General features: G+C 49.4%; 1 protein-coding gene across 2 annotated transcripts in view; it reads left to right on the forward strand.

The window, feature by feature from the left end:
• LOC142566308 (uncharacterized) overlaps positions 1-22201 on the forward strand; it is a 951081-nt gene that overhangs the window by 332249 nt on the left and 596631 nt on the right. The gene's annotated exons all lie outside the window — the stretch shown is intronic.

The following is a 22201-nucleotide window of genomic DNA, read 5'->3' on the forward strand; positions in this document are numbered from 1 at the left end:
CCTTTTCTACAACATCTCACCGCAACCCGTCCGAATGGCGTACCCCTGATGACAGACCAATCTGCTTCCACTGCTGTCGCATCGGCCACGTCGCTCGTCACTGCCGAAACCGATGGCCACCGCCTCCTCGGACATACGCCGCCATGTATCCCCGCACCTTTGGACCTTCTGTCCCCTATGCCACTCGCCATGAACCCACTGCCGCTGATGCCCCTGCTACGAACCTTCGCTACAGCCGCTCGACCTCACCTCGACGCCATCAGTCTCGTTCACCCCAACCCCGCCGCTTCTCTTCGCCACCTATCGCCTCCCGGGCCCAGCCGGAAAACTAGGCACTGCAGCTTCTGGAGGTGAAGCTGCGTTGTTGACACTGCTCTCAAATCGTCTGCTCACGTTAAACATCAACCAAAACCTTCTTGACGTTGACGTTGATGGCTATCCTGTCACGGCACTCATCGATACAGGGGCACATCTTTCTACTATGAGTGCCGCCTTCTGACGACGACTGAACAAGCTCCTCACCCCAGCGTCGGCACGCGTCGTCGGCGTTGCGGATGGCGGTACTGTGCCTATCATCGGCATGTGTACGGCACGTGTTAGCATTGCCGGCTGCCACACTCCTGTCCTCTTCACTGTGATTGCTCATTGCCCCCACGACCTCATTCTCGGCCTCGATTTTCTCTCCGCGCATTCTGCTCTTGATTGCTCTGCCAGTACCCTTCGCCTTGAGTTGCCGATTCTCGTAGAACCTTCTGACGCACCCCAGGACCGCCTACACCCCACCGGCTTTATTCGCCTGCCGCCAAAATCAATAGGCTATATTGAACTCTTGTGTTCCCCACCAGTCCCTGATGGCGTGTACCTCGTCACTCCTCTGCCCGACATTCCACTACAGTATGACGTTACCGCGCCTCACAGTATACTTACTATTACTGCGAACCTCACTTTCATGCCTATCTTTGACTTTAGATTGGCAAATAAATTATACCGCAAGGTATTTGCCTTGGCAACGTTGATTGTCTCGGCGACCATCACGTGGCAACTTTATCGACCGATGCTTCTTGCGAGCTTAACAGGCCCATCGTGCCAGCTTCGGCCATCGATCCCAAGATACAGAAAATGGTTGCGATCGACCTGTCTTCTGCGCAGGTTGAAGACCTTTACCAAGTATTGTCGTCCTGCAGAGATATTTTCGACTTCGACGATCGCCCTTTAGGCCAGACGCTCGCGTTCAAGCATCGGATTGTTACTGGCGATGCTACTCCTATTCACCGATGACCGTATCGAGTTTCTGCGTCGGAACACCAAGTAATTCAAAGTGAAGCGAACCAAATGCTAGACAAAAACATCATTGCGCCTTCTTCGAGTCCCTGCGTGTCACCTGTAGTGTTGGTTAAGAAGGATGCCACGTGGCGCTTCTGTGTAGACTACCGTCATCTGAACAACATTACTAAGAAGGACGTGTACCCGCTTCCACGTATAGACGACGCCCTTGACTCGACGCCCTTGACTGCCTCCACGATTCCAGCTATTTCTCTTCTGTTCATCTTCGTTCTGGATACTGGCAGATTGCTGTTGACGATATGGAGAGAGAAAAAACCGCGTTCATCACACCTGATGGCATATACCAATTTCAAGTAATGCCGGTTGGATTATGCAACGCCCCTGTCACCTTTGAGCGTATCATGGACTCCTTGCTTCGAGGTTTCGAATGGTCCAGATGTCTCTGCTACCTCGACGACGTCATCCTCTTCTCGCCCACGTTCGACACTCACCTTGAGCGTCTAACAGCTATGCTTGATGTATTTCGAAAGGCGAAGGTGCATCTTAACTCGTCCAAATGTTGTTTCGGCCGCCGCCAAATTACCGTTCTGGGCCACCTCGTTGACGCTTCCGGAGTACAGCCTGATCCCGACAAAACCCGCGCTCTCCGAGACTTTGCGGTTCCGAAGACAGCCGCAGACGTTCGAAGTTTTGTAAGACTTTGCTCGTACTATCGTCGTTTTATTCAAGATGTTGCGGCAATTGCTAGACCCCTCACTAATCTTTTGAAGAAAGGCGTAAAATTCTCGTGGGGTACTGCAGAAGCCGCCGCCTTCTCTCGTCTCGTTACTCTTCTCTCCTCACCACTTATTCTCGCCCACTTCGACCCTGATGCCCTTACAGAATTGCGTACAGATGCCAGCGGTCATGGCGTAGGTGCCGTCTTAGCTCAGCGTCAGCGCGGCCAGGATCGCGTTATTGCTTATGCGAGCCGCCTCCTTACACCATCGGAGCGCAGCTATTCCATTACGGAACGAGAATGCCTTGCTGTAGTCTGGGCGGTTGCGAAGTTCCCTCCTTACCTTTACGGTTGCCCTTTTTCCATAGTCACTGACCATCATGCTCTCTGCTGGCTCTCATCCCTAAGAGATCCTACAGTGCGGCTTGGTCGATGGTCTTTGAGGCTACAAGAATTTTCACTAGAATTTCACTGAGGCTACAAGAATTTTCACTAGACGCCACAAGCGCCACAGCGCTTGTGGTGTCTTCTTCTCTCGTGTCTTGTCTACGTGTTGCGCTGTTACTAGCAGGAAGAATTTTCATATCCCGTGGTCTACAAGTCTGGCCGCCTGCACCAAGACGCTGACAGCTTGTCGCGTTAGCCTGTTGACGACCCTGGCTCCTCCAGTATTACCAGTGCTACTTGCGTATTCTCTGTGTCTCAGCTGCTTTATTTCGCCGATGAGCAACGTTGTGACGCCTACATCCGAGCACTCATCGACCGTTGTGAACACTCTCCGACCGACGCCACACTACGCCTCTTCGTCCTCCGCGACGGCACTCTGTACCGTCGTAACCTTCATCCGGACGGCTCTGAGTTCCTACTTGTCATACCTAAACACCGCCGCTCAACCGTTCTAGAAGAGCTTCACGACGCACCAACGGCAGGACACCTCGGCGTATCTCGAACCTATGACCGTGTACGTCGCATTTTTTCTGGCCGAGCCTTGCCCGTTCCGTATGACGTTACGTCGCCGCTTGTGAACTTTTCCAACGACGCAAGAAGCCTTCCCAGCTCCCCGCTGGTTACTTGCAGCCGCTGGACTACCCTGCCAAGCCCTTCCATCGTGTAGGCTTAGACCTTCTCGGCCCATTGCCGGAATCTACATCAGGAAACAAGTGGGTTGCAGTCGCGGCGGACTACGGGACCCGCTCCGCGTCAATTGCTAACAGACCGTGGCCGTACGTTCTCAGCCAAAGTCATTGACGACATCATGCGTGCCTGCTCAATACAGCATAAGTTTACCACGTCCTACCACCCTGAAACGAATGGCCTCACTGAGAGCTTGAACCGCACACTTACAGATATGCTATCCAAATACGTTTCAGACGAAGACCGTGACTGCGACCAGGCTCTACCTTACATCACCTTTGCGTACAACTCTTCCCGTCTCGACACTGCTGGCTTTTCTCCTTTTTACCTCTTCTACGGCCGTGAACCGACGCTACCACTGGGCACTGTGCTTCCGTCCACCACAGCATCAACTAGCGCTTATGCCCGTGATGCTATCGCCCATGCTAACCATGCTCGCCAACTTGCGCGCGCTCGTCTACAAGTCTCTCAAACAAACAAAAGCAACGCTACGACTTCGGTCACCGTGATGTCAATTTTGTGCCTGGCACCCTCGTGTTGCTTTGGTCACCATCGCGTAAAGTTGGTCTTTGTGAAAAACTGCTTTCCTGCTACACGGGCTCATATCGCGTGCTTTGCCAAGTGACCGATGTCACCTACGAAATCGCTCTAGCGACGCCCACTACGTCCTCTGTTGTGGCAACCAGTGACATTGTCCACGTCGCCCGACTCAAACCCTACAACTCTCCATGCCCCTTAAATATTTAACGGCACCGTGATGGCGCTTTTACCGCCGGGGGGTAGTATTACGATATCATCGAGCGATGCTCAAGGGACGAGCCGCCGCGACAACGACGAAGTGGGTCTGTGCCCTTGGCGCGAGTGAATGTCGGCCTGGTGCGCTGGCTCCAGTCCAGTGTAAATAGCCTGAAAATAGCCTCTTTCGTCTGTGCCTTTCTACACGTATCAATATATATATATATATATATATATATATATATATATAATATTTTAACGCACCGTACTTTATTTTACTTTGGGTGAACTTTGCCCGACAAACAGCTAAGCGAGAGCCTTTCTACAACGTCGACAGTCTTTTCGCAAGAGTCGCACACCTCTTCTTCTGCCCTCGTGTCCCGCACTGATTAAACGTTGCTCCGATTGCGCGTTACTTGTGAGCTTGTGTTGCCCGCTTCACTGCCGCTATCTTTCGCAGGTAGCAGTAAACAACTGGACGGACGCAGGAGGCGGCTGGCGCGCGTAAATTGAAATCATCTTGTGTCATTGTCCCCCTTACAAGACTGCATCGTCCCGATGCTCTTACAGAAGGCGCTGGTTTCTAGGCTGTCATTCGCAATGCTTGCAGGTGGAAGCAGTTATTGCATGTCGTAGTACGGTTTCATTCGGACGACATGAAGGATTTCTGTTCGATGCTGCCGTCGTGATGAGGTAACTTGACCTTGTGGAACAACTTCGTAGTTCAAGGGCCTAATTCGGCGAATTCTCCCATACAGGCCAAAATAACGACGAAGCTTCTCGGATAGGCCGCGCATCCGTACGGGAACCCACACCAATACTTGCCTCCAGGTGCATACTGGACGTCTGTTCGTCGCAAGTTGTATCGGTCCGCCTCGGTTTGCTGTTGCTGCTGAATGCGGTGTCGCGGCACCTGCCGTGCTTCTTCAGCTTTTCGTGTGAAGACGCTGACGTCATGGTCATTTTCGGAGGTCTCATCTACAGATAGCATTGCATTTAAGTTGTGGTGATGGTCCAGCCAAAAACGAGTCGGAAAGGTGTCATTTGACTCGTCTCTTGCACAGCGCTATTGCACGCGAACGTTGCGTACGATAATATACTATCCCGACAGAATCCGGTCGGCCGCAACGACGCAGATTTGCAGCTAATTCATTGACACGCTGCGCAGGAACTGTTCCGATTCTGTACAAGCGGCGCGAAATCAGCTGAAACGCCCACTGCCTGCCCCGAGTACGACGTTATTGACACAACTGCAATAAAAGATGCCTACGACGGAAGGAAGCCCATACTCAGCAGCAGCGGCCGCAACGACGCGGATCCTCAGCTAATTTATTGACATACTGCGCAGGAACTGTTCCGATTCTGTAGAAGCGGCGCGAAATTAGCTGAAACGCCGACTGCCTGCCAGGAGTAACACGTCATCGACACAACGGCTACGAAAGAAGCCTACGACGGAAGGAAGCCCATACTCACTCAGCAGCAGCGGCCGCAACGACGCGGTACTTCAGCTAATTTATTGACATGCTGCGCAGCAACTGTTCCGATTCTGTACAAGCGGCTCGAAATTAGCTGAAACGCCCACTGCCTGCCGGGAGTGTCACGTCATCGACACAACGGCTATACAGGAATCGTACGACGGAAGGAAGCCCATACTCACTCCGCAGCAGCGGCCGCAGCAACGCCGATCTTCAGCTAAATTATTGGCACGCTGTGCGGGAACTGTACCGATTCTGTAGAAGCGGCGTGAAATCAGATGAAATGCCCACTGTCTGCCGGGAGTCCACGTCATCGGCACAACGGCTACAAAAGAAGCCTACGACGGAAGGAAGCCTCTACTCACTCAGCAGCAGCGGCCGCAACGACGCCGATCTTCAGCCAGTTTATTGACACGCTGCGCAGGAACTGTTCCGATTCTGTACATGCGGCGCGAAATCAGATGAAATGCCCACTGCCTGCCGGGAGTGACACAGCATCGACACAACGGCTATAAAAGAAGCCTACGACGGAAGGATGCTCATACTCACCCAGAAGCAGCGGCCGCAACTACGCCGATTTTCAGCGAGTTGAGTGACACGCTGCGCAGGAACTGTTCCGATTCTGTATAAGCGGCACGAAATCAGCTGAAACACCCACTGCCTGCCAGGAGTGACGTCATCGACACAACGGCTATAAAAGAAGCCTACGACGGAAGGAAGCCCATACTCACTCAGCAGCAGCGGCCCCAACGACGCCAATATACAGCTAATTTATTGACACGCTGCGCAGGAAATGTTCCGATTCTGTACAAGCGGTGTGAAATCAGCTGAAGCGCCCACTGCCTGCCGGGAGTGACGTCATCGACACAACGGCTATAAAAGAAGCCTACGAGGGAAGGAAGTCCATACTTAGCAGCAGCGCCCGCAATGACGCCGATCTTCAGCTAACTTATTGACACGCTGCGGAGGATCTGTTCCGATTCTGTACAAGCGGCGCGAAATCAGCTGAAACGCCCACTGCCTGCCGGGAGTGCCACGTCATCGACACAACGGCTATCAAAGCAGCCTACGACGAAAGGAAGCCCATACTCACTCAGCACCAGCGGCCGCAACGACGGCGATTTTCCGCTAATTTATTGACACGCTGCACAGGAACTGTTCCGATTGTGTAGAACCGGTGCGAAATCAGATGAAACTCCCACTGCCTGCCGGGTGTGCCACGTCATCGACACAACGGCTATACAAGAAGCCTACGACCGAAGGAAGCCCATACTCATTCAGCAGCAGTGCTCGCAACGACGCCGATCTACAGCTAAATCATTGACACGCTGCACAGGAACTGTTCCGATTCTGTACAAGCGGCGCGAAATCAGCTGAAACGCCCACTGCCTGCCGGGAGTGCCACGTCATCGACATAACGGCTATACAAGAAGCCTACGACCGAAGGACGCCCATACTCCCTTAGCAGCAGTGGTCGCAACGACGCCGATTTTCAGCTAATTTATTGACACGCTGCGCAGGAACTGTTCTGTTTCTGTAGAAGCGGCGCGAAATCAGATGAAACTCCCACTGCCTGCCCGGTCTGCCACGTCATCGACACAACGGCTATACAAGAAGCCTACGACCGAAGGAAGCCCATACTCCCTTAGCAGCAGTGGTCGCAACGACGCCGATCTTCAGCTAACTTATTGACACGCTGCACAGGAACTGTTCCGATTTGGTAGAAGCGGTGCGAAATCCGATGAAACGCCCACTGCCTGCCAGGTGTGCCACGGCATCGACACAACGGCTATCAAAGCAGCCTACGACGAAAGGAAGCCCATACTCACCCAGCACCAGCGGCCGCAACGACGCCGATTTTCAGCTAATTTATTGACACGCTGCACAGGAACTGTTCCGATTGTGTAGAAGCGGTGCGAAATCAGATGAAACTCCCACTGCCTACCGGGTGTGCCACGTCATCGACACAACGGCTATACAAGAAGCCTACGACCGAAGGAAGCCCATACTCCCTCAGCAGCAGTGGTCGCAACGACGCCGATCTTCAGCTAAATCATTGACACGCTGCACAGGAACTGTTCCGATTGTGTAGAAGCGGTGCGAAATCAGCTGAAACGCCCACTGCCTGCCGGGAGTGCCACGTCATCGACACAGCGGCTATCAAAGAAGCCTACGACGAAAGGAAGCCGATACTCAACCAGCACCAGCGGCCGCAACGACGCCCATTTTCAGCTAATTTATTGACACGCCGCGCAGGAACTGTTCTGTTTCTGTAGAAGCGGCGCGAAATCAGATGAAACTCCCACTGCCTGCCCGGTGTGCCACGTCATCGACACAACGGCTATACAAGAAGCCTACGACCGAAGGAAGCCCATACTCCCTCAGCAGCAGTGGTCGCAACGACGCCGATCTTCAGCTAACTTATTGACACGCTGCACAGGAGCTGTTCCGATTTTGTAGAAGCGGTGCGAAATCCGATGAAACGCCCACTGCCTGCCGGGTGTGCCACGTCATCGACACAACGGCTATCAAAGCAGCCTACGACGAAAGGAAGCCCATACTCACTCAGCACCAGCGGCCGCAACGACGCCGATTTTCCGCTAATTTATTGACACGCTGCACAGGAACTGTTCCGATTGTGTAGAACCGGTGCGAAATCAGATGAAACTCCCACTGCCTGCCGGGTGTGCCACGTCATCGACACAACGGCTATACAAGAAGCCTACGACCGAAGGAAGCCCATACTCCCTCAGCAGCAGTGGTCGCAACGACGCCGATCTTCAGCTAAATCATTGACACGCTGCACAGGAACTGTTCCGATTGTGTAGAAGCGGTGCGAAATCAGCTGAAACGCCCACTGCCTGCCGGGAGTGCCACGTCATCGACACAACGGCTATCAAAGAAGCCTACGACGAAAGGAAGCCGATACTCACCCAGCACCAGCGGCCGCAACGACGCCTAGTTTCAGCTAATTTATTGACACGCTGCGCAGGAACTGTTCTGTTTCTGTAGAAGCGGCGCGAAATCAGATGAAACTCCCACTGCCTGCCCGGTGTGCCACGTCATCGACACAACGGCTATACAAGCAGCCTACGACCGAAGGAAGCCCATACTCCCTTAGCAGCAGTGGTCGCAACGACGCCGATCTTCAGCTAACTAATTGACACGCTGCGCAGGATTTGTTCCGATTCTGTACAAGCGGCGCGAAATCAGCTGAAACGCCCACTGCCTGCCGGGAGTGCCACGTCATCGACACAACGGCTATACAAGAAGCCTACGACCGAAGGAAGCCCATACTCCCTTAGCAGCAGTGGTCGCAACGACGCCGATCTTCAGCTAACTTATTGACACGCTGCGCAGGATTTGTTCCGATTCTGTACAAGCGGCGCGAAATCAGCTGAAACGCCCACTGCCTGCCAGGTGTGCCACGTCATCGACACAACGGCTATCAAAGCAGCCTACGACGAAAGGAAGCCCATACTCCCTCAGCAGCAGTGGTCGCAACGACGCCGATTTTCAGCTAATTTATTGACACGCTGCGCAGGAACTGTTCTGTTTCTGTACAAGCGGCGCGAAATCAGCTGAAACTCCCACTGCCTGCCCGGTGTGCCACGTCATCGACACAACGGCTATACAAGCAGCCTACGACCGAAGGAAGCCCATACTCCCTTAGCAGCAGTGGTCGCAACGGCGCCGATCTTCAGCTAACTAATTGACACGCAGCGCAGGATTTGTTCCGATTCTGTACAAGCGGCGCGAAATCAGCTGAAACGCCCACTGCCTGCCGGGAGTGCCACGTCATCGACACAACGGCTATACAAGAAGCCTACGACCGAAGGAAGCCCATACTCCCTTAGCAGCAGTGGTCGCAACGACGCCGATCTTCAGCTAACTTATTGACACGCTGCGCAGGATTTGTTCCGATTCTGTACAAGCGGCGCGAAATCAGCTGAAACGCCCACTGCCTGCCAGGTGTGCCACGTCATCGACACAACGGCTATCAAAGCAGCCTACGACGAAAGGAAGCCCATACTCCCTCAGCAGCAGTGGTCGCAACGACGCCGATTTTCAGCTAATTTATTGACACGCTGCGCAGGAACTGTTCTGTTTCTGTACAAGCGGCGCGAAATCAGCTGAAACGCCCACTGCCTGCCGGGAGTGCTACGTCATCGACACAACGGCTATACAAGAAGCCTACGACCGAAGGAAGCCCATACTCCCTCAGCAGCAGTGGTCGCACCGACGCCGATTTTCAGCTAATTTATTGACACGCTGCGCAGGAACTGTTCTGTTTCTGTAGAAGCGGCGCGAAATCAGATGAAACTCCCACTGCCTGCCCGGTGTGCCACGTCATCCACACAACGGCTATACAAGAAGCCTACGACCGAAGGAAGCCCATACTCCCTTAGCAGCAGTGGTCGCAACGACGCCGATCTTCAGCTAACTAATTGACACGCTGCGCAGGATTTGTTCCGATTCTGTACAAGCGGCGCGAAATCAGCTGAAACGCCCACTGCCTGCCAGGTGTGCCACGTCATCGACACAACGGCTATCAAAGCAGCCTACGACGAAAGGAAGCCCATACTCACCCAGCACCAGCGGCCGCAACGACGCCGATTTTCAGCTAATTTATTGACATGCTGCACAGGAACTGTTCCGATTGTGTAGAAGCGGTGCGAAATCAGATGAAACTCCCACTGCCTGCCGGGTGTGCCACGTCATCGACACAACGGCTATACAAGAAGCCTACGACCGAAGGAAGCCCATACTCCCTCAGCAGCAGTGGTCGCTACGACGCCGATCTTCAGCTAAATCATTGACACGCTGCACAGGAACTGTTCCGATTGTGTAGAAGCGGTGCGAAATCAGCTGAAACGCCCACTGCCTGCCGGGAGTGCCACGTCATCGACACAACGGCTATCAAAGAAGCCTACGACGAAAGGAAGCCGATACTCAACCAGCACCAGCGGCCGCAACGACGCCGATTTTCAGCTAATTTATTGACACGCCGCGCAGGAACTGTTCTGTTTCTGTAGAAGCGGCGCGAAATCAGCTGAAACGCCCACTGCCTGCCGGGAGTGCCACGTCATCGACACAACGGCTATACAAGAAGCCTACTACCGAAGGAAGCCCATACTCCCTTAGCAGCAGTGGTCGCAACGACGCCTATCTTCAGCTAACTTATTGACACGCTGCACAGGAACTGTTCCGATTTTGTAGAAGCGGTGCGAAATTAGCTGAATCGCCCACTGCCTGCCGGGAGTGCCACGTCATCGACACAACGGCTATCAAAGAAGCCTACGACGAAAGGAAGCCGATACTCACCCAGCACCAGCGGCCGCAACGACGCCGATTTTCAGCTAATTTATGGACACGCTGCGCAGGAACTGTTCTGTTTCTGTAGAAGCGGCGCGAAATCAGATGAAACTCCCACTGCCTGCCCGGTGTGCCACGTCATCGACACAACGGCTATACAAGAAGCCTACGACCGAAGGAAGCCCATACTCCCGTAGCAGCAGTGGTCGCAACGACGCCGATCTTCAGCTAATTATTTGACACGCTGCGCAGGATTTGTTCCGATTCTGTACAAGCCGCGCGAAATCAGCTGAAACGCCCACTGCCTGCCGGGAGTGCCACGTCATCGACACAACGGCTATACAAGAAGCCCACGACCGAAGGAAGCCCATACTCCCTCAGTAGCAGTGGTCGCAACGACGCCGATCTTCAGCTAACTTATTGACACGCTGCACAGGAACTGTTCCGATTTTGTAGAAGCGGTGCGAAAGCCGATGAAACGCCCACTGCCTGCCGGGTGTGCCACGTCATCGACACAACGGCTATCAAAGCAGCCTACGACGAAAGGAAGCCCATACTCACCCACCACCAGCAGCCGCAACGACGCCGATTTTCAGCTAATTTATTGACACGCTGCGCAGGAACTGTTCTGTTTCTGTAGAAGCGGCGCGAAATCAGATGAAACGCCCACTGCCTGCCAGGAGTGCCACGTCATCGACACAACGGCTATACAAGAAGCCTGCGACCGAAGGAAGCCCATACTCCATCAGCAGCAGTGGTCGCAACGACGCCGGTCTTCAGCTAACTTATTGACACGCTGCACAGGAACTGTTCCGATTGTGTAGAAGCCGTGCGAAATCCGATGAAACGCCCACTGCCTGCCGGTAGTTACACGTCATCGACACAACGCCTCTAAATGAAGCCTACGAGGGAAGGAAGCCCATACTCCGTGAGCAGCAGCGGCCGAAACGACGATATCTTCAGCTAATTTATTGACACGCTGCGCAGGAACTCTTCCGATTCCGTAGAAGTGGTGCGAAATCAGATGAAACGCCCACTACCTGCCGAGAGGGAGACATCGACACAACGGCTATAAAAGAAGCCTACTACTGAAGCCCATACTCGCTCAGCAGCAGCGGCCGCAACGACGGCGATTTTCAGCGAATTTATTGACACGCTGCGCAGTTTGGTCGATCCTTTTCAGCTAATCTCACCTCTTCGCGTAAATCACGTGTGCTTGCGGCTGCTGCTGTTGACTGCTGCCCAGGGACTGAGCTAACATTACTCTTCTGTGTCTGCTGAAAATGTCTGCTAAATGTCTTGCATGCCATCAAAAACTTACTGTACTATACCCGTCATGCGCGGAGTGGGATTTGAATTATGACCTAGGAACATGCTCAGGTGTTAGTGAAGCTAACTAAAAAAAAAAATTGGAGATCTCAAAGAAATCATAGAAGTGCGCGACCTGCACAACTGCGACAGCTCGAAGTGGACAGGGCACTGGTAAACGAAAGGAAGCTGGCTGTGATCTGGCAAAGGAAATTTCTGACGCACAGAGAAAGCTTACTGTAGCACTAGAAATGAAGGCAAGAGTAGACAACATAGACACTATCATGACGACAGTTAGCTGCATTGAAACCTCTGTAAAAACATTGTCAGAAAAATACGATGATGGCCTCAAACGGATGGCATCTCAAAGTGCTGGTATAAATAGCCTAAAAATGCGTTGAAAACGTTGAAGAAAAATTTGACGAAGAGGAAATAAAGATATTGAGGCAGGAAATGAACAGTCTAGAACAGTACAGCTGACGGCAAAACATGGAAGTCCACGGGCTGCCTTAGTACACCGATGACAAGCTTTTTGGAAAAATCAACCTCCTGGCGGATGAACGGAAGGTTGTCCGACCTTCCGAGGCTGATGTGGAGGCATCGACTAAGGGGTGGAAAAGACAGGACGAACTGGATTGCCCCTGTCCGTTTTCCCTAGCGTGTGACCACGGATAAGCGGCTAAGCAAGCAGAACAAAAAATCTAAGATATTTTTTAACGAGAACCTTACAGCTAAAAATAAGGAACTGCTATGGAAAATGAAGTCAAAGGCAAAAGAAAAGGAATACGAGTTTGCTTGGGTCAAGCACGGAAAGCTGTTCATCCGTTGTACCCCTTGTAGCCGGATTATCAGGATTGTTGCTATCGACTACCTAGAAAAAATACGATAGGCATAACGCAAAAGACCTGCTTACCTGATACCGTTATCCCATGGCAAACTGGATTTCCGAAGGAGGCTATCACGACTTTGATTCTTTCCTCGATTGCAAGACACGTTGTGATAAGGAATTATCTGTGTGGCACTTAAATGCGCAAAGCTTACGAAATAAAAAGAAAGTCATGGATATGTTTCTGCGATCGATCAAACATCAATTTGACTGGATGGCCTTCTCGGAAACCTGGATGAATGAAACAGATGTTATTGAATTCGCAGGATATAAACATACATCCGTTTTCCGTAATGGTATACGAGGTGGAGGAATCGCAGTCTATGTGAAGGAACACTTGAGCTGCAGTGCGATTTATAACTATTGCCGAATAAGTACTCATTATGAAACAATTATGATAAAATGCGGCAGTACATTATGTGTAGTGATCTATCGACCTCCTTCGGGAACATTTTCTGTGTTTCTTGATTTTCTTGAAGCAATGCTGGAATGTTGTATAGAACATAGTTCGTCCGTTGTTGTCATCCGCGATATTAGCATAGATGCATTATGCTCCGATTTCAATAAGCAAAACCTTAGTGATATGTTTCTCTCATACGGATATAAAAATGTCATTCATGTGCCAACGAGGGTAACAAATACATCCAGAACTCTTCTAGATCTTTGTTTCACGAACTATAACTTCACCGATATAGAATCTGGTGTCTTATTAGCGGACCTGAGCGACCATTTACCGATCTTTATTTTTCTAACACACCTTGCACAACATGCTACACGAACCTCGCACTTATCAATTAAGTACACAGTCATTAATGACGAAACAATTCAATTGTTCCAAAAATTACCAGCAGAAACAAACTGGGATCATGTTTACCATTCAGAAGACCCGGTCGTAGCATACAATTTATTTACTGAGGAAATTACCGATATTTACAAGAAATCATTTCCAGGGAAAGAATTTAGCAAAAATAGCGAAGTTAGGAAGACATAGATTAGTAGAACGCTGTTAAAAGAATGAGGGAACGTGATAGACTTTTTTCACTATTTATAAAAACTAGAATTCTTGACTACCTGGGTCAATATAGCAAACTCAGAAACAAATTGGGGCATGACATTAAAAAAGCGCGCCATACATATTGTCGCAGCCTAGTAGGACACTTGAACTAGTAGGAGACTGGAAAGCCGGCGTAGAGGGTGTATGAAAGCACTTTATCAGAGCAGTCAATGCGACGTCGTTGTCGGCTCTGTTTTTCTACTCGCGTGCTACTTCAGCGTCGTTCTCATCGCCTGGCACATACCCGCGGCGACCATATAGGATGTGGCATTTGCCCCCCACCCCCCTAAAAAAAAAAGGCATCGTCCCGATGCACCAACCGCCGCAGGCTGTGCACAGACGGTGCAAAGTTGAGGTCATGAGGAAATGTATGGCTTCATACGAAGCACGTGCACAACCTCGGGCAGATGCCGCCGGCGTTTGTAGCAGTTACGGCTGTCGGGGAGAACTTCAGAATTCACATCGCTGATGCGGCGCAGAACTGTGTACGGGCCGAAGTATCTTCGCAGGAGCTTTTCAGACAGCCCCCGCCGATGAATCGGAGTCCAGACCCACACCTGGTCACCGACATTGTATGTGACGGGTCCGTGCCGAAGATTGTACTGTCGGGCATCGTATTCCTGTTGTTCTTTGTTTCGCAAACGCGCAAGCTGCCTGGCTTCCTCTGCGCGTTGCGTAAACTCCTCGGCAGCAGTCTCGTCGTCACCGCACTCGTTTGGCAGCATTGCGTCCAACATTGTTGTCACTTCGTGTCCGTAAACGAGGTTGAAAGGCGTCACGCGTGTTGTCTCTTGGCGAGCCGTGTTATACGCAAATGTAACATATGGTAAAATCTCGTCCCAGTTCTTGTGGTCGACGTCGATGTACATACTCATCATGTCTGCCAGAGTCTTATTCATACGTTCTGTCAGCCCATTGGTTTGGGGATGATAAGCCGTGGTCTTTCGGTGAGTGGTACCACTTAGTCGCAACACGGTATCCAGAAGCGCAGCCGTGAACGCAGATCCTCTGTCTGTTATGACCACTGCGGGAGCGCCATGCCTTAGGACGACGGCTTCGACGAAAAATCGCGCTGCTTCGGCTGCTGTTCCACGTTGGATAGCACCTGTTTCGGCGTATCGAGTAAGATAATCCGTGACGACGATTATCCATCTATTTCTGGCAGTAGACAGTGGAAACGGACCTAAAAGGTCCATGCCAGTTTGTTCGAACGGCGCTTGGGGTGTCTGAACAGGATGCACCAGTCCAGCTGGCTTGCCGTGTAGGGCTTTGCGGCGCTGGCAATCCAGGCATGTCTGTGTGTAACGTTTCAAGATCGCCGCAAGTCTCGGCCAATAGTACTTTAGCATAATTCTTGCGAATGTCCGAGTGTTGCCTAAGTGACCAGCGGTCGGCTCGTTGTGACAGGCATGTAGGACTTCGTCGCGAAGAGATGCGGGAATGTCGAGTAGGTAGCTGCTGCCACTAGGTGAAAAGTTCTGTTTATAGAGAACGTCGTGGCGTAAGCAGAATGAAGGCAGCCCTCTGGTGAATAACCTCGGCACACTGCTTGTTCTTCCTTCTAAGTAATCGAAAAGAGGAACAAGTTCTGCGTCCTCGCTGGCGCGAAACAGCCACATTATCCAGCATGCCTAGAAAAGCCGCGTCATCATCGTCGTGCACGGCAGTCTCAACAGGAGACCGAGAAAGGCAGTCGGCGTGTCGTTTCCGCGATTTGTATACAACAGTCAAGTCAAACTCTTGGAGCCGAAGGCTCCAGTGCGCAAGCCGAGCAGCTGGGTATTTTATATTAGTCAGCCAGTAAAGTGCATGGTGATCACTGACAGCGGTGAAACTCCGACCATACAAATATGGCCAAAATTTCAGGACGGCCCACACCAGTGCGAGACATTCTTTTTCTGTAGTAGGGTAGTTAGCCTCCGTCCTTGATAGCGTTCTGCTGGCGTGAGCAATCACTCTTTCGGCGCCGTCCTGCCGGTGTACCAGCACTGCGCCAAGGTCGACATTACTAGCGTCGGTATGAATAATCGTAGGGGCGTGTTCATCAAAGTGTGCGAGCACGGGAGGCGTCTGCAGCCGTTGCCGTAGGTCATCAAAAGCCTGTTGCTGGTCTGCACCCCACATAAAGGGGACATCTTCTCTGGTAAGATGTGTCAATGGCCACGCGACACGCGAAAATTCCGCGATAAACCGTCGGTAGTAGGCGCAAAGGCCCAGAAAACGTCGCACTGCCTTTTTATCTGATGGCGTTGGGAAATTAGCGACGGCAGATATTTTATCAGGGTCAGGTCGGACACCTTCATGACTAACAACGTGACCGAGAAATAGAAGTTCTTCAAAACCAAAATGGCACTTTTCAGGTTTCAAAGTTAAACCAGCTGAGCGTATTGCTTCAAAGACTGTCTTTAGTCTCCGTAAATGTTCCTCGAACGTGACGGCGAAAACAATCACGTCGTCGCAGTACACCAGACAGGTTTGCCATTTGAGGCCTGAGAGTACCGTGTCCATTAGTCGTTGAAACGTTGCCGGCGCAAAACACAAACCGAAGGAGAGCACCTGAAATTCATAAAGTCCGTCGGGCGTTACAAAAGCGGTCTTCTCACGGTCTCTCTCATCAACTTCTATAGTAGCCGCTTTTCAAGTCCATCGACGAAAAGTAACGTGCGTTTCGTAGCCTGTCCAGTGAATCGTCGATACGCGGCAGCGAATAAACGTCTTTCTTTGTGATCTGGTTGAGTTTTCGATAGTCGACGCAGAAGCGCAGGCTGCCGTCCTTCTTTTTCACTAACACGACAGGCGATGCCCAAGGACTCTTAGAGGGCCGAATAACTTTCCATGTTATTTTACATGATACAGCTCAACCTCCTGAAACGAGACTGCAACTTGTCTGCAAAAAGCTTTCACAAAAAATTATTCATAACACTATTAACACAGCAGTATCTTCTTTCTTTTGTGGGTTCGAGGTTCCCGGGTGTCCGTTAATGCAAAAAGTGCGGAAAAAAAGAACATGTGTCGTACTTACACCTTTTTAACAAGTACTAGGGGGACATAACTTTTCTAGTCATGGATCTTCATCATACTATCAAGTTTTTAAATGCCTTTTATAATTATTATTACCAGTTATATCTGAGTGCATTGTATGCATTTAGCAGGTGTAAAATCAGGTCAGCTGGATCAAATGCCTTATCTGCAAGAGAGCCCTATATTCAAGAAATTTGAATTAAAATAGGTACGTTAGAGACGCAGTCTTTCAGCACTTTATTGCGTGTGGTTTAAGCATTGCTCAATACTTTTGTGGATGGCAGTTTCAACCGGCACAGCACTGCGCTTTGTCACGGTCACGTGTCTTCAAAGCGGTGTTTACCATTTGGATTGATCTGTTTGTGTATTCGTAGAGCAAGTTTTTAATTAATTTTTTTCCGCATTCTTGTGCTTGCACTAAGCTTGTATAAGACAGTTACAAAATGTGCGTCACTATAACGAACTGTTCTGTTGAGCTTACACTTGCAAATAATAGTGTTCAGATGGCCGCACTTCTTTGTAGGTGCACCGATAGCTTTGTGTATGTTCTCATGTTTGTATAAAGCTTATATAAGCTAGTTACAAAATGTATGTCACTAAGCATTGTGATATTCTTTAAAGAACTGCTTCGTTGGTTTTACACTTGGGAATTAGTATTGAGGCGGTGGTATTTCCATGTAGGCCCACTGCTAGCTTTCTGTGTGCTCACGTGTTTGTATTAAGCTTTTACAAGGGAGTTACAGCATGTACGTGATAGCGCTGTGATATTTTTAAAGAACTGCTTTGTTGGTTTCACACCTGTGAGTAATAGTACTCGGGTGGCAAAAGTCATGTGTAGGTACACAGGGACCATTTGTATACATTATGCTCATGTAAAGCAGTTACAAAGTGTATGTCACTAATCACTGTGATATTTGTTGAAGAATTGCTGTGATGGTTTTACACGTGAATAATAGTGGTCAGGACACAGTACTTACGATGTATAGTTGAATTTATACAGTGCCAGGACATGGGCTGTATACGTACCAAAAGAAACGTATGTCATTATATTGTTGTGATTACTACTGTTTGGATTTTATTAAACTGTAATAAAATTGTTTCTTGTATCTATTGAGGTATGGCAATTTGTCATGCAACGAAACTGAGGACCTGAACTTGTGCATACAAATAAACAGCTAATTTAAGAGTATACTGCTCAAATTCTGCGAAACCAGTTTAACAAATCTTGTACTACAATGCTGGAAAATGACAGAGCTGACAGGGATGTACAGAAAGAGTTCTGCACTGGCTAAAGGACTGCCCCACACTGGAGTTGGTAATGTTGCGTTTATTGGAGTAGAACAGGAAGCGCACTTCTATTAAAAATGTGACAGTCAATGCAGAAACATAAGGCAGACGAGCAGATGTGGCACATTTTTTTCAGGGCCCTCCATGCCTACTACTGCATTTCTAGTCTTCCTGTGCTCTTCGTATAAGCCCCTGTTCAGTCAAGGTTTTTACTCCATGATAGTTGTTCTACTGGGTTCGTAGCAATATTGAACAAAAAAATCAATGGTTTTCAAGAACTTTCAAGGCCCCGACACAGTAACTTGAAGGACCTCGTGCGATTTTTTTAGTAGTTTGGACAGGCAATAACTTGTTCAACAACATCGCTAACTTTAATGCAAACAAAAGAAAACAAAACAAATCGCATTTCACTGAATTCAAACATTTGGAAGACTGCTAATTTGCCTTTCACCGCCCATCACTAAACGCACACAAGGAAGCATTTCAAGAAAGCGCTCAAAGTTTTTCTGCAATAGCCCAATTAACTACTTGGACCTGCAACATTTGCAGTTTTTGAATACTGTTTGGTTTGACAGTGTATGTGATGTCATCTGTTGCCTCAGCTTTCACCATCAAATAAGCAATAGTCATTTGTAATTTCCTTTTATTGTGTCTGTAGCTCTCGATTTACTCCTCACGGCTTTTCTTTGAAAGCCTCAGCTGTTGAGCTTCCTGCTTCTGCTCCTCCAAGTACATTTGTCGCCGGTTCAATGTGCGTAAAACTGGTATCTGCAGCTCCTTTGTAATTTCAACTTTAAGGATGTCGCTTTCCTTCTATTACCTTCACAGACAATTCTCTGTGACATGCGAAGAGTGTCACAGAAGGGAAAAAAACGCTTGGTAATGTCTGCTATGTCTAGCCAAGTGTACAAATTTAAGGACTTTCCAGTACTTCTAAAAATTCCAGGGTTTTCAATGCCTTGAAAATGGCATTTTAGAAATATAGGGTTTTCAAGGATCGCTACAAACCCTGCATTCTAGCACCTAAATAATTTTACAAGCTTATTTTGGCATGGAGTACGGAAATTCATGCTTTTTAGCTAACGCTGCACTATCTCTGTACATTGAAGCCACGAATGCGCAACCATTTTGGAGTAAAGAAAAATACTGAAAGCTTTTAATACCACTCTTTTTCTATGGAGCTTCGTATTGCCTAGTTAACTTTACGAATGTGCCTGGTTTTGGTGGGTGTTTCTTCGACATTTTCTGTGAGAAGTAGATGACTAACCCCCGTATTCAGAAATGTATCTTAATACAAAGCTCATGCTTGACTTTATATAAACGACGCCTGGTGCGAACGTCCCCCAGACGCTCACTGCCTTTCTTTTGGTGCGTTCACGACTTGCGTCTTTTAGATCACGTCAAGCATGGGCTTCAAGTTATGATGCATTTCTAAATATAGGGGGTAAGCGTGCGCGATTCCGGGCAACGCATTGTGCCATTGACACTGAGAGGAAACGGGGAAAACAAAGTTAAGGCCCTATGCTCCTAAACTTTCGCGTACCTGTGGTGTGCGTGTATCGTGCAAGAAGAAACAGCGCAAACAGCAGGACGAAAAAAAGCATCAACCACACCAGCGCTTCGTGGTGTGGTCCATGTTTTTGCGTCGTCCTTGTGTTGCGCTGTTTCTTCTAAAATGCTCAACCAACTAGGCGGCAAGTCCATCCTGTGCATATATATTGAACACACGTATGAGTATAGATGGTCTTCGAAGCTTTAAGAACGAGCACTGCCACAGGATACGAGCAGTGCACGCGTAACAAGTGGACACATTAGTCATTTAAACATGCGGGCCAATGCATGTGACGCGGCTATCGGCATAAGCAGTCTCCAAATGCTGGAATGCATGCTCTTCAAAACGCTAACGATCCGCTGCTAATGCAGGACAACAGCTCACAGCGGACTGAACCAAACTCTTAACTAATGCACTTGAAAAGAACGCCTACACGGCAGCGTAAGGCACGTCGAAATGCCTGGTACTGGCGTCGCAGTTGACCACATACGAATGGAACTGGCGGAAAAAATAAACAGAAATGCTCACCAGTATACGCGCGAATTAAATTCACATAAGTGGATGGTTGGCACGATACTTTGTATCCGCGTATTTTCGGAGAACATATAATGATGCATGGACTGGAAAAGCACTCGATCGTGAGCTGAACGGCACATTTGTTATTTTCCTGGGGTGACGACAAGCCGTAAATACTTCTCACGTTGTCGTCTACGTTGTATTCCTTCATTAGTCGTAGCAAGGAATGGAAATGATGCAAACGCAAACGTATTCCAGTACATAACAGCACAGCACACTGCAGAGAAACTCCATCCACCGCAGCCGATTCCATAAATACATTTGTTATATATATAACCTCTAAATGAACGCGAGTGGGCGTGGTGGCTCTGAGGTGTAATGGTTAGGATGTGTGCTTTGAATTGCATAGATGCGAGTGTACGCGGGTTCGAATCCACGTGATATATAGAGCAATGTGGTTCTTCATAAGTATGTGATGCCCTTGACTATTTTGTTCGAATTAGATTATGTGATTCCTGATTGTGAAATTTCCGGATTAAATGTTAATTAGCTTTTTTTCTCCGCAGTGGCGTTCGGGACGCATACGCATAGGCCGATTCCGAGCGGTCACGCCTCATGGTAGACAGCAAATAGCCAGGAAAAATGACTTTAAAATCCTGCATAACTTTGCTCACGCCTATTCTGAAGGCCGCTTGGAATCGGGCCGCTGACTCTGAGGAGCCGCCTAGGGAACGGTACATCAGCGGCTCTAATTTGATCTGATTTCCTGCCTGCATGCGTGGCCAGGACTTCGCTGAGAGGGCATTGGGAAGAGTACTAGCACTCTGTTTGGGGGAGTAGAAGTACTCGGTCTGGTGGAGTGCCATTACCCCTACGGTGAGAGCATTAGCACTCTGCGGAGGAGTACTAGCACTCCATGTGGGAAGAGTATTATCACTCTGCGGAAGAGTACTAGCAATCCCTTGCGGTGGAGTAACAAAACTCTGTCAACAGGAGTTGACCTACTCTCTCTCAAAGAGGGTCTATCTGCTCTCGAAAAGAGAGTGAAATATGGGACAAGCCGCTACTCCCTCAAAGAGAGTGCCCGGAACTCTCTTTGTTTTTAGAGTGCGGCGGGAATTAATTTGGCACGTGGAAACTTAGAATCTTTAAAAGCGGTTACTTAAATCAGAAATTCTCCTATCATCAACCAAGACACAAAACAAATTATGCCACTAGTTAGCCTTAATTCTTAACATCACCTACTCTTCCATTTTAAAACGAATTTTTTTTTCCTGCCTACTACTCAATTTAATATACTCTTCCAGGTTTATACGTTTATGTCAACTGTACGACCCCCTTCTCCCATGTACACTTGCCCCCGCCCGCTTCTGCGCACGTCACCCTGCTACTTGTCATTCCGGTTTCGGTTTCCCCCTCTCTTTCCCTTCTTTAAGTATATTTTTGAAACACTCTCACCAACACATTCCGAAGTCAATAGGCCTTTTTCGGCGCCTCAGCACAGGGTATCGCCATTTCTGGATGCCGCAGTAACGACACCTACGTTGAGCGACAGTATCACTTGAAAGACCATGCCACTGCCTTTCAGTCACCCCATACATTGCGCCGCAGACTCCTCGTCGCCATCTTAACTACTTCAACATTACTCGACGTATTGCTGCTATGCTACTCAAGTCACTCTTTCAACTCATGTTTTTTTTCTTTCGTGTTACTCGCGCATTGACTGCCTGACCGGCTCTTCTAATGCCACAAAAACTTGCCGCCAATGACACCCCTGCTTGTCTACTAACCTCTCGCCTCTCCAACGCCCTCCCATGCCCCCGTCTTTCTTCAATTTTTCTTTCTTTCTTGTTATTTCTCTCTTTTTTTGTCTTGGTGTCGCTCTGGCTTTTCTTCTCTTCTTAACTTTCTTTTC

The sequence above is a fragment of the Dermacentor variabilis genome, unplaced genomic scaffold (assembly GCF_050947875.1).
Source record: "Dermacentor variabilis isolate Ectoservices unplaced genomic scaffold, ASM5094787v1 scaffold_12, whole genome shotgun sequence".
Taxonomy (NCBI): domain Eukaryota; kingdom Metazoa; phylum Arthropoda; class Arachnida; order Ixodida; family Ixodidae; genus Dermacentor; species Dermacentor variabilis.